The following is a 10,605-nucleotide window of genomic DNA, read 5'->3' on the forward strand; positions in this document are numbered from 1 at the left end:
AGCGAAGTGTTCTGATTGGTTGGTAAGGGACTATGAGGTCCTTAATATAGGACGGGGCCATTCCATGTAAGGCCTTCTAGGTTAACAGGAGGATCTTGAACTTGATTCTAGAATCAACTGGGAGCCAATGGAGCGAAACTAACACAGGAGTGATGTGATCTCTTCTGCTAGTTCCAGCTAACAATCTAGCTGCTGCTTTCTGAACAAGCTGGAGACTTCTTAAGGAACTCTTAGGACACGCTGCTAACAAGGAGTTACAGTAATCCAGTCCAGACGTAACAAATGCATGGATGAGTTTTTCAGCATCACTCTTAGAAAGTATATTTCTGATCTTAGCAATATTCCGCAGGTGAAAAAAGGCAGTTCTAGATCCGTTTCAGTCAGGTTTTCGCAGAGCTCACTCCACTGAAACAGCGATACTCAGTCACCAATGACATCCTGATGCAGAGTGATGCAGGAAAATGTTCTGTGCTACTGGACTTGACAGCAGCCTTTGACACTGTCGACCACTTTGTCCTCTTGGACAGGCTAAAAAAACTGGGTTGGGGTATCTGGTTCTGCGTTAAACTGCTTCTTCTCTTATCTGACGGGTAGATCTTTCTCTGTTGTATTTTCCAAGTTCAAGTCCTCTTCTGCATCCATCACTTCTGGTGTCCCCCAAGGCTCAGTTCACCCCGTTGTTAATCCAGCTGCACTGGCTCCCCATCCGCTACCAAGTGCATTTTAAAATTCTGGTTTTGACATACACAGCTCTCAATAGCCAAGTACCGGTCCAAAGAAAAGACCTTTTGCAGCCGTACACCCCCAGCAGGTCCCTGAGGTCATGTGACCCGGGTCTGATGGTTGTTAAGAGAACCCGGTTAAAGACTAAAGGTGACAGAGTCTTTGCAGCAGTGGCTCCATCGCTCTGGAACTCCCTTCCTCTCAGCCTCAGATCTGCTGACTCAGTGTTTTCTTTTAAGAATCAGCTTAAAACACATCTTTTATAATTTTAATAGCATATTTTTACTTTTCTCTGTATTCTGTGTTTTACAGTGTGTTATTGTGAAGCACTTTGTGATTTTTATTTTGAAAGGTGCTATACAAATAAAGTTTATTATTATTATTATAAAAAATGTCTGTAAAATGGGGTGGTGGGGGTGCAGGCAGTGGATGAAGTGGGAAGGAGGGGGGCATTCTGGGTACATGAGGTTTTTTTTTTTTTAACAAAACAGCAGAGGGCAGCAAAGTGTCACATGATGATTATGATGATGATGATGATGAAGGAGCATAGACTGTTGCTTTTTCCTAAATAATTTACTTTAACTTGTTGTGTTTTGTCCATACAGAGTCAGTGGGTGTCTTGAAAGGTCCTTTTTAAATAAAATGAATTATTTTTATTATTAACAATCAGATTTAACCCAAATCATCTGGATTTTGGGAGTCAAAGACCGTCAGAAACATTTTAGTGTCTTTTAAGACGGTTGTCTTTGATCTGACGGAGCGGTTTTTAACCGCCTCAGAATGATGCAGCACATGTAAGCCGAGCAGAAGACAAATCCATCCGTACCTCTGTGGATCATCATGAAGGAGGGGAAAACATAGACAGATAAAGTACTGCCTTGGCTGTTACCTAAAACATGCTGAATGAGTGGAAAAGCTTTGGTTTATGGTTCTGCAGGAAAGCAACTGACCGTGGAGCCAAAAGTTCAGTGCAAATCTTGGATTTTGCTCGACATTACAACGTTCACTTTTTCTTTCTTTTTTTTACATTTGAGAATCAGAAAACACCTCAGAGAAAAGAAAGAAAGAAGACTGAATGATAGTCAGGGCTCTGATATAACGACTGAAACATCCTCCTTTCCTATGGATTGATTTTCATCCTTTGCCGCGTGAACGCGTGATGTAATAAATGCAATGGAGCAGGAGGTCTGAGCTCTCAGGGGAATGACGTCTGGAGGAGCTGAAGGACTGTGAAGGATGTCCAGTAGAGGGAGGAGCTGCATTGATCAAGGGTGAAGGCAAAAAACACCTGAAATGGACTGGAAGCTGCCAAACACACAGAGTTGAAATATAGGATGGAGACGGACGACACCTGGAGACTAACGACATTAAGAGGCCGAAGATGTCAGGAGACGGATGACATCCAGACACCGTTGACAAGCGGAGACCGACGCCGTCCGAAGACCAAACGACCTCCAGAGACCGATGATGTCCGAAGACCGACGACGTCTGAAAGCCGACGACGTCCGGAGACCGATGACTTCCGGAGACTGATGACGTCCAGGCAACGTTGACAACTGGAGACCGGCGACGTCCAGAGACCAAAGACATCTGGTGGCCGTTGATGTTCGGAGACCAAAGGCGTCTGGAGACCGATGATGCCTGGAGACCGACGCAGCTGAAGGCCGACAACATTTGGAGACCAATGACATCCAGAGACCGACACAGCTTAGGACCGATGATGTCCGGAGACCGATGACGTCCAGAGACCAACGACGTCCGGAGGCCGAGGGCGTCTGGAGACAGAAGATGGCCGGAGACCGAAGATGCCCGGAGACCGACAAGATGTCCGGAGACCGATGAAGTCCAGAGACCGATGAAGTCCAGAGACCGACAACATCCGGACACCCATTATGTCCGGAGACTGACAACGTCTGAAGACTGACAACGTCTGGACACCGACAATGTCCAGAGACCGGTGACCTCTGGAGACCAATGACGTCCGGAGACCAATGACGTCCGGAGACCAATGACGTCCGGAGACCGATGACGTCCAGAGACCAACGGCGTCCGGAGACCAATGACGTCCGGAGACCGATGACGTCCAGAGACCAATGACGTCCGGAGACCAATGACGTCCGGAGACCAATGACGTCCGGAGACCGATGACGTCCAGAGACCAACGGCGTCCGGATGCCGAGGGCGTCTGGAGGCCGACGACGTCCAGAGATCGATGACCTCCAGAGACCAATGATGTCCGGAGACCGATGAAGCCCACATAACGACACAGCTTAAGACCGATGACGTCTGGAGTCCGACGACGTCCCGATGTGGCCCAGTGACCGATGACATTCAGCAACACCTTTTCATGCAGCGGAACGTGTTCCTCCATGTCTGAAGGTGTTGTTTTTGTACTGACTTGCCTGTTTTACACACATGCCAAGCAAAATCTCCCTTTAGAGCCGAGGAGGAACGTCATCTCCGTCTGCATGGCCGGAGCTGGAAGGATCTGTTAAGTGATTTACAGGACAACACGGACACAATGCTCTCTAAGAGCTGCAGCATCAGATGAGAAACTGGCACTTAAGGAAATAAGAGGTCTGCTTATGGGAGCCAAGACTGAGGGATGAGCCAGCAGCTTCAAAGCAAACTCACTGCCGTCCTCGGATCGGAGTTGGTTCAAACCAAGTCTTCCAGTCTGTCTTTCATGGAGCTTAAATTTCTCTGAAAGTTTCTGTAAAGGAGGTCAGGAGTTCTCTAATGACTGTTCCTCCCTGTTGGCCCACTTCTGCTCAGATTAGATGTGATCTGTCAGTGCAGTTAATCTGATGAGCGTTTTCTTCTCCATCTGCTGTTCGGTCCCATTACTGTTCTTCACAGCCGTCAGGGTCATCGTCCGCCTGAATCCGACGTGCAAGTGAACCCACCTGATTTGATTGATTTGATTTGTTGATTTATTTCAAGTATTGTAGTCAACGCAATTAATAATGTAAACAGATTGATCAAACTCGTTACAGAAATGATAAAATGCATAGATTAAAAAAACAGAAATTAAACAAAAAAAGACACCTTAATCACATTTGCTTAATTACATTCGGTGATCAATTACTAGAGTTAAGTAGAGCTTCATTTATTGCTTGAAAAACAGCAGGAAAAAGGGATTTTATGTAATCCCCCCCCACTGAGTTCATTCATTTGATAGTTTTACAGTGTTTTAATCCGGTTCTGATCCAATAGATTCTTTTCAAGTTACTAAATCCAGTGTCTAGTAATGATTGATTATCTTCAGAAAACATTCATTCATGATTTCAGTAAACAGTAATATTAACCATTATGTAATAATCATTGATTATTAGAACACGTGATCACATTAAACCAGTAATTATTGCTACACATTGCAGATCAAGTAAAGTAAATCAATAGTTATTGATTGTAATCTAAACATGTCAGTAATCATTATTGCACATTACAATGTAAAACTCATTGGTTGTAATTAAAAGAGCTTTGATTATTTCACCACAATCAAGTTCACTCATGGATTTGGAATTATTCAATCACCTATTGATCCTTAACTCTTATCTTTATATCATTAAATCAGAGTTTTTTTTATACATTTTCTTGAACATCTGAACATCTGAACATTGTTTGAGCTCATTACTGAACCCGTTCCAGAGTTTAGTGCCACACAAAGACACACAGAAACTTTTCTTTGTGGTTCTAAACAGTTTGATCTTGAACTTCCTACATCCCCTCAGTTTGTTCCTCCTTCATTTTCTAAGAACTGTTTCTGGATATTGAATGGTAACGATTCCCCACTGACTCTGTATAGAAGCTGTGCGGTGTAAAAATCCACAAGGTCTTAACGTTTTAAAAGTCTGGAATATTGAAATAAATGGTTTGTATGATCAATATATCCGGCTTTATGTACAATTGTGATAAAAAGAGAGGATGTAGGGAACTCTTATTAATATTCCCCTAAATTTCTATACAGTAGGTGAAATATGGTAATATTAAAGAACAGTACAATAATTATCTACTGTTTTATTCTAATATATGTTTAGATTTATTTATGATTGAAATACCTTTTGAGACTTTAGTTTGTATGTCTGATGTGTTGCTTCCAACTTAGATTGTCATTGATAAAAAACCCTAAGAATTTGATTTCTGTAACACTTTCAATTAAATATTTCAATTGAGAGCTCTTTATTTGCGTTGTAGTTACCAAAAAACATCACTTTGGTTTTATCTAGGTTCAAAGATAATTTGTTGTAATCCATCCATGATTTTATTTTGGTTAACTCTGTGTTCATCACATTGATAGGTTCCCTATGATTGTCTGTAGAATAGAATAGATTTGTGTCATCAGCAAACAGAATGAGTTTCTAAAGCTTTGAAACATTGAATATGTCATTTTTGTAAATATTGAATAGCAGCGGGCCCAGAATTGATCCTTGTGGGACACCACAACTCATCTCTTTGCTGTAAATTCATCAATGTTGACAAATTGTTTTCTTCCCACTAAATAGCTTTTGACCCAAGTTAGTGCTAGTTTTCTTATCCCAGACACTTCCAGTTTTTTTGAGTCAATGTAAATTCCAGCTGCATATTTCTTTTTGTCCAGAACGTTTGTGATTTCCTTCACAGCATCAATGATAGCCAATGAGGTGGATCTGTTTTCTCTAAAACCATATTGGTTTGATCATGACGGGCCGTCAGGAGGAGGAAGGCAGCTCTGCTTCTCTCACTGCTATGCATGCAAAACGTCAGGTGAAGATGTTTGTTTTCAAAGGCACATTTCTCTTTTGTCCACAGTTTTTCGGTTTTTCTAAAAGCTCAGTAATGTTTGTTTGAAAGCAGCGGCGTAGAGGCCAAACAGGAAAACAGCTCCGTCAAAAGACGGGCGACCGTGAACCTGAACGTCGAGAGAACGGCAGCATGAAAACCACCCTGAGGGAGGATTGAGACACATAAACAGAAACATCTCAAATGTCTTGTTCTTCACTTCGGAGGCTGCCGTTTTAAACTCCTGAAGGTCATCATTGACGGGTTCCTGAACCTCGTCTTTTCAGGCTCTCACTTCTGAAATCCTCAGTCAGACCCACTGAATGTTGGTTGCTGTAATTTCTTCTTTTGCTGCTGCACACGCTCCAGATCAGACACATCGCCATCGTTGACTTCAAGTGCTCTCCCACCCCCCAGGAACCTTGTCATGTTTGCAGTTGGGGGCAGCGCTGGTAAATGCAGAGAAAATAACATGTCATTTTGTTGCTGTGTACATTTTTCTGCAGAGATGCCTCCTCAGCAGTCTGTGGAACAAACCTTCATCTGTCCTGTTTTTTATAGAAAGTGCAAAGCCACAACTAAAGCAGCGTCCAGAAAGCAAACAACTGTGTTATCTATACACTTGCTTAAAAAAAACTTCATAAAATGTTCCTTTGATCCTAATTCTCCTGCTAAAGTTGCTGGTTCCTCCTCATTCGTGTCAGTAACGTCAGCAGTCGACCTCGGCTGCGCTCGGTTCAAACAATTGGTTCTGACACCAATTAAAAGGCTCGGATGTCTGGCTGCTGAATGATCTCTGTGATGGTGACTCATGTGGGTTGCTCTCCTCCTGCTGGATGTGATATCCGTCTGGGAGGAGGTCCCAGGCCGAGGACGTGACTCTACAAATCACAGTTCCTATCCTCCAGGAAGAGCAGAGACGTTCTCTGTTGTATCTGCATCAAGTCCTGAACTCAGGACCGTGTTAGTCTGTGGGAATCCTGACAGTTTCGCCATAAACTGAACAGAGAATCGAAACAGGAAACAGATGATCTGCTAACAGTAGGATGGGAGTTAAACGTAACTAGAAGGAGCTGCATTTGCAGAAGAAAATGCAGCATTGAATGCTATATTGTTGAATGAAAAGGAAACTTAAAGAGTAATAATTGGCAAAAAAAAAAGTAAGTACATAAAGAAATGATCAAAGTTGAGCAAAAGTAAAGTGAAAACAGCACAAAAACCAAAAAAAAAAAATGTTTGTGAAAAATGCCAGAGCCGGGTATCGAACCAGCGAGCCTCTGCACCAAGGATTCCCCATGTATTTCAGTGGAGGCAGAAATCCTGGAATATCTGGAAAACTTCAAGGACCAAAAGTCAGAGCTGGAAAAAGCTGAAAGAGTTGAACATTTGAATAGTTGAATGGTTGAAATAAAAAAAAAATTGTAGGAGGAGTTAAGCAGAAAGAAATGGTGGAAGATATTAGAATATAGAAAGAGAAACAGGAAAACAATGGATTGAAGGATTTAGAGTATTCAACCCATTAGGTTTAGCTAGAGCCTTACAGCTCTCTGACGTGCACAAATACAGAACAAAAAATAAAAGTATATTTTTCTGCAGCTGCTTCTTTGCTGAGAAACGACCATGAAAACAGTAATCAGAGACCAGAAGATGCTGCTGAGGACATATGGGATGTGATGCAGGAGTCCTGAGGATGTGAAACCTGCAGGATTATGATGACGAGGATGATGATGGCCTTCTGCCTTCACTAACTTTACCCTGCAAAGTCGCAACTGTGTGAAGAATCCCTGTCTCTGAGGTTAAAGCAAAGGTCACCGATCAGAAGAGGCCTGGATGCATAAAGATGGATGTTTGGTCCAGCCTTCAAACAGAAAATGACTGATTTGAAAAAGCTTTTTTTATTGTTTTAGTATGAGTATCATAGTTTTTTATTGACCTAATGTTGAGCAAATTCTTCATGTTTTGACACTTTGTGAGCTGATGTGAGAGAAATCACCTGAACGTAAATGTCGGCACGACCAAAGAGATGGTGACCGACCTCCAAAGACGAAGATCGGTGGCCCACGCAGCGGTGATCATCCAAGGAACTGAACATCAAACTGGACCGGTCCCGTTACACTGACCTGTACAAAGTCACCTTCATCATCTGAGGAGACTGAGGCCCTTTGGAGTGTTCGGACCTCTGAGGACTGCTTACGAGCCTGGACGGCCAGCTCTGTCCTGGGCTGCCAGCTGGAGCCTGTAGAGGAGGTGGGTGAGAGGAGGATGCTGACTGGATCCATCATGGACAACAGCTCTGACCCACTGCAGCCAACTGTGAGGACACTGAGGACCTTCAGCTGCAGACTCTGACACCCCCAGAGTTGGAACGAGCATCACCGGGGCCAAGTGCTCCATCAGACAGCCTCGTCTGTGTAATGACGTCTTCACAATTATTTCTTTATGTATCTATTTACTCATTTGTATATTTGTTTGTTTGGTAGTTCAAGGTGAATAAAGTTTTATTCAAAGATCTGCACAGACCTGCAGCCGTTTGTCAGGACCACCTCCTGCTGTGATGACTGCTTCTGCAGAGTCATGGCAGATCTGTTCAGGTCCCCCTCTGAGCCAACAATGCTCCTGTCCTTCATCACTCCTCTCAACACTCTGGTGAAATATTTTTTTCCTTTTTCTCAACACGTCAGTTTCACACAAAAGCAAAAACTGACCCACTTTTATCGGTATTTATCTGGTTTCCTCCATGGCAACCGCCTTAGAGAGCTATCTCAAGGCAGCCTCCACCCCACCGTGCGTCCATTAGTGCTGTTGCTATTCAGATTCTCCTGTTCTTAACGCCGTTCTGTCCTGCAGTGTCCTTGAGGCATGAAATATAAAGGCAAATTAGCCGTTACCCCTCCTGAGGCATTTCATGATCCGTTCAGTTTCTTTATGAGCTCAGTTTTAATAAATCAATTGAATGCTCTATTGACAAACCTTATGAATTCACTTTAAGGTCCTGAAAGTCTAGAATTCATTTCATCCTGACAAAGGTAATAAAACCAAACGCAGCGACTTTTCGTCGTCTCACAGAAATTCTGCATCAGAACACGCGTGTTCTCTAGAAAACAGGATCCCCCAAAACACAGGAGACTGATGGAAACGGGAAGAAAAAGCTTCAGTAAATGCTGTTGAACAGAAAAACGCAAGAATTAACCAGGATGACACAGTATTTTCATGGCTCACTCAGCTGCTTATGGTTATATTAGGATGCATCAATACTGGGGTCTACTCTCTATTTAATTGCCCCTGCAGCTGAAAAAAAGTCTTTGAACCCTTGAATTAGAAATGTCTGGTGTGACATTTGGAAGACTAAACTTTAACTTGTCTTCATAAACTCTTGCACTCAGTCCTGTTTCCTTCCATCCGTCCATCCAACTGTTGAATCCCTTTTGGGCTCACGGGGGTTGCTGGAGCCTATCCCTGTTGGGTGGGGGCAGGGCTCTCTGAACAGGTCATGAGTCTGTTGTGGGTCCGTGCACTCATGTGTACACCTAAGAAACACCAATAATTATGAACTGTGGAAGGTTGGTGGTTCAATTCCTGCCTCCACTGTCAGTCTGAGTTTCCTTTGCCATGATGCAGAGCATCTGTGTGCTTGCTGGCTTTAACTCTCTTTTTTAATAAAGAAAAATCTACAAATCTGCTTTGTCTTAAAGCTGCTTCCTCTAGGGGGCGCCACTATGAATTCTCCACCTCCATCTGACCTTCTCTGCATCCTACTTCTGAAGTACTTTTGAACTCTTTCCTTTACCTTTCCTTGTTAAGAATAGTAACACATCCTCAATCGGGTCTTGACTCGGTTACCAACCGGCTGAACTTTGCCCTTCCTCAGACTTTGACTCCATTGACTTCAGTATCTCTGCTTTTGTATAGAATGATAACATCATTCTATAACTTTGATTCACTCACCTCATCAGTTTAAACCCCCTTTGTTGAAAATAATTAGATCCCCTCCTTTCTGTGTGTGGTGTCCCTCAGGGGGGAGTGTTAAACCCCCTGGTTTTAAATACACAACCATTTCCGAGGGGAAATGACGTCTGTTGGGTTTCCACCAGGTACCGGATCATCACTCAAAGATGATGTCACTTAAACTCAATAATACCCCCTTAACTGCAGCATAACCACTGACAAGAACAGATTTGCTGTCAACAGACTGCATGAGCTGCTCACTAAGCCTTAAATAAGGATTGATTTTAAGATTCTTTTACAGGTTTATTCATGTTTTAACAGTCTTGGGCCTTTTTTAAGTCATCTACTTTTGAAGTATGAGCCCTTGGGACCCTGAGGTTGTCCGGTGCTGGGCTTTTGGTTGTCCCTAAGGTGAGGACCAAATCTTATGGCGAGGCTTCGTTCTGCCATCACGGTCCTCACCTGTGGACCGGAGAACCTCAGGGCCGCAGAGACTGTAGAGGTTTTTAAGAAGAGGCTCAAGCCCACCTTTTTTATTTGGCTTTTAGTTGATCTTATCTGCTTATTTATTCTATAAGTTTTAGTAGATATTGTTTCATGAATCTAATTTTATTGAATGCATTTGATCTCATTCTCAATTGTATGTTTTATGTTCATCTAATGCATTAGATTTTAGTATCTTATCAGAATTATAGCCTCAGTGTTTCTTGTGGGGATCTTTTCTACCAGGGCTTTGCCGGCTTGGTCGGTGGTTGTTGCCCCTGCTGGGGCGGCTGGAGTTTAACATTGCAGCCTCACAGCTATGAAGTGGACCCCGTTTCCGTCCCGGTCTGGGGGGGGGGGGGGGGGGGGGGGTTGGGGCACTGTGACGATGTTCCTACATATGAGTTGCTCCTGGTGTGAAGAGATTCCCAAATAGTTACTCACAGCACAGCCTGAAGTTACTTTTAGAAGTTACTTTTATCAGTATTCAGAGTGTGTGGCGTCATAGGTCACATGTTAACGGGGGGGGGGGAGTGGGATGGTGAAGGGTGGGTGGGGTTTTTATTGTAATACTGTGTATGTTTGTTTTGTTTTGAAATGTAAAGCGCCGGGCATGAGAAGCACTTTTGGTCAGAAAAATTCTGGCTCTGATATAATTTTTTCAGGATAATAAACTGACCAATCAAAAACCTC

This window comes from Oryzias latipes, chromosome 17 (assembly GCF_002234675.1).
Source record: "Oryzias latipes chromosome 17, ASM223467v1".
Classification (NCBI taxonomy): domain Eukaryota; kingdom Metazoa; phylum Chordata; class Actinopteri; order Beloniformes; family Adrianichthyidae; genus Oryzias; species Oryzias latipes.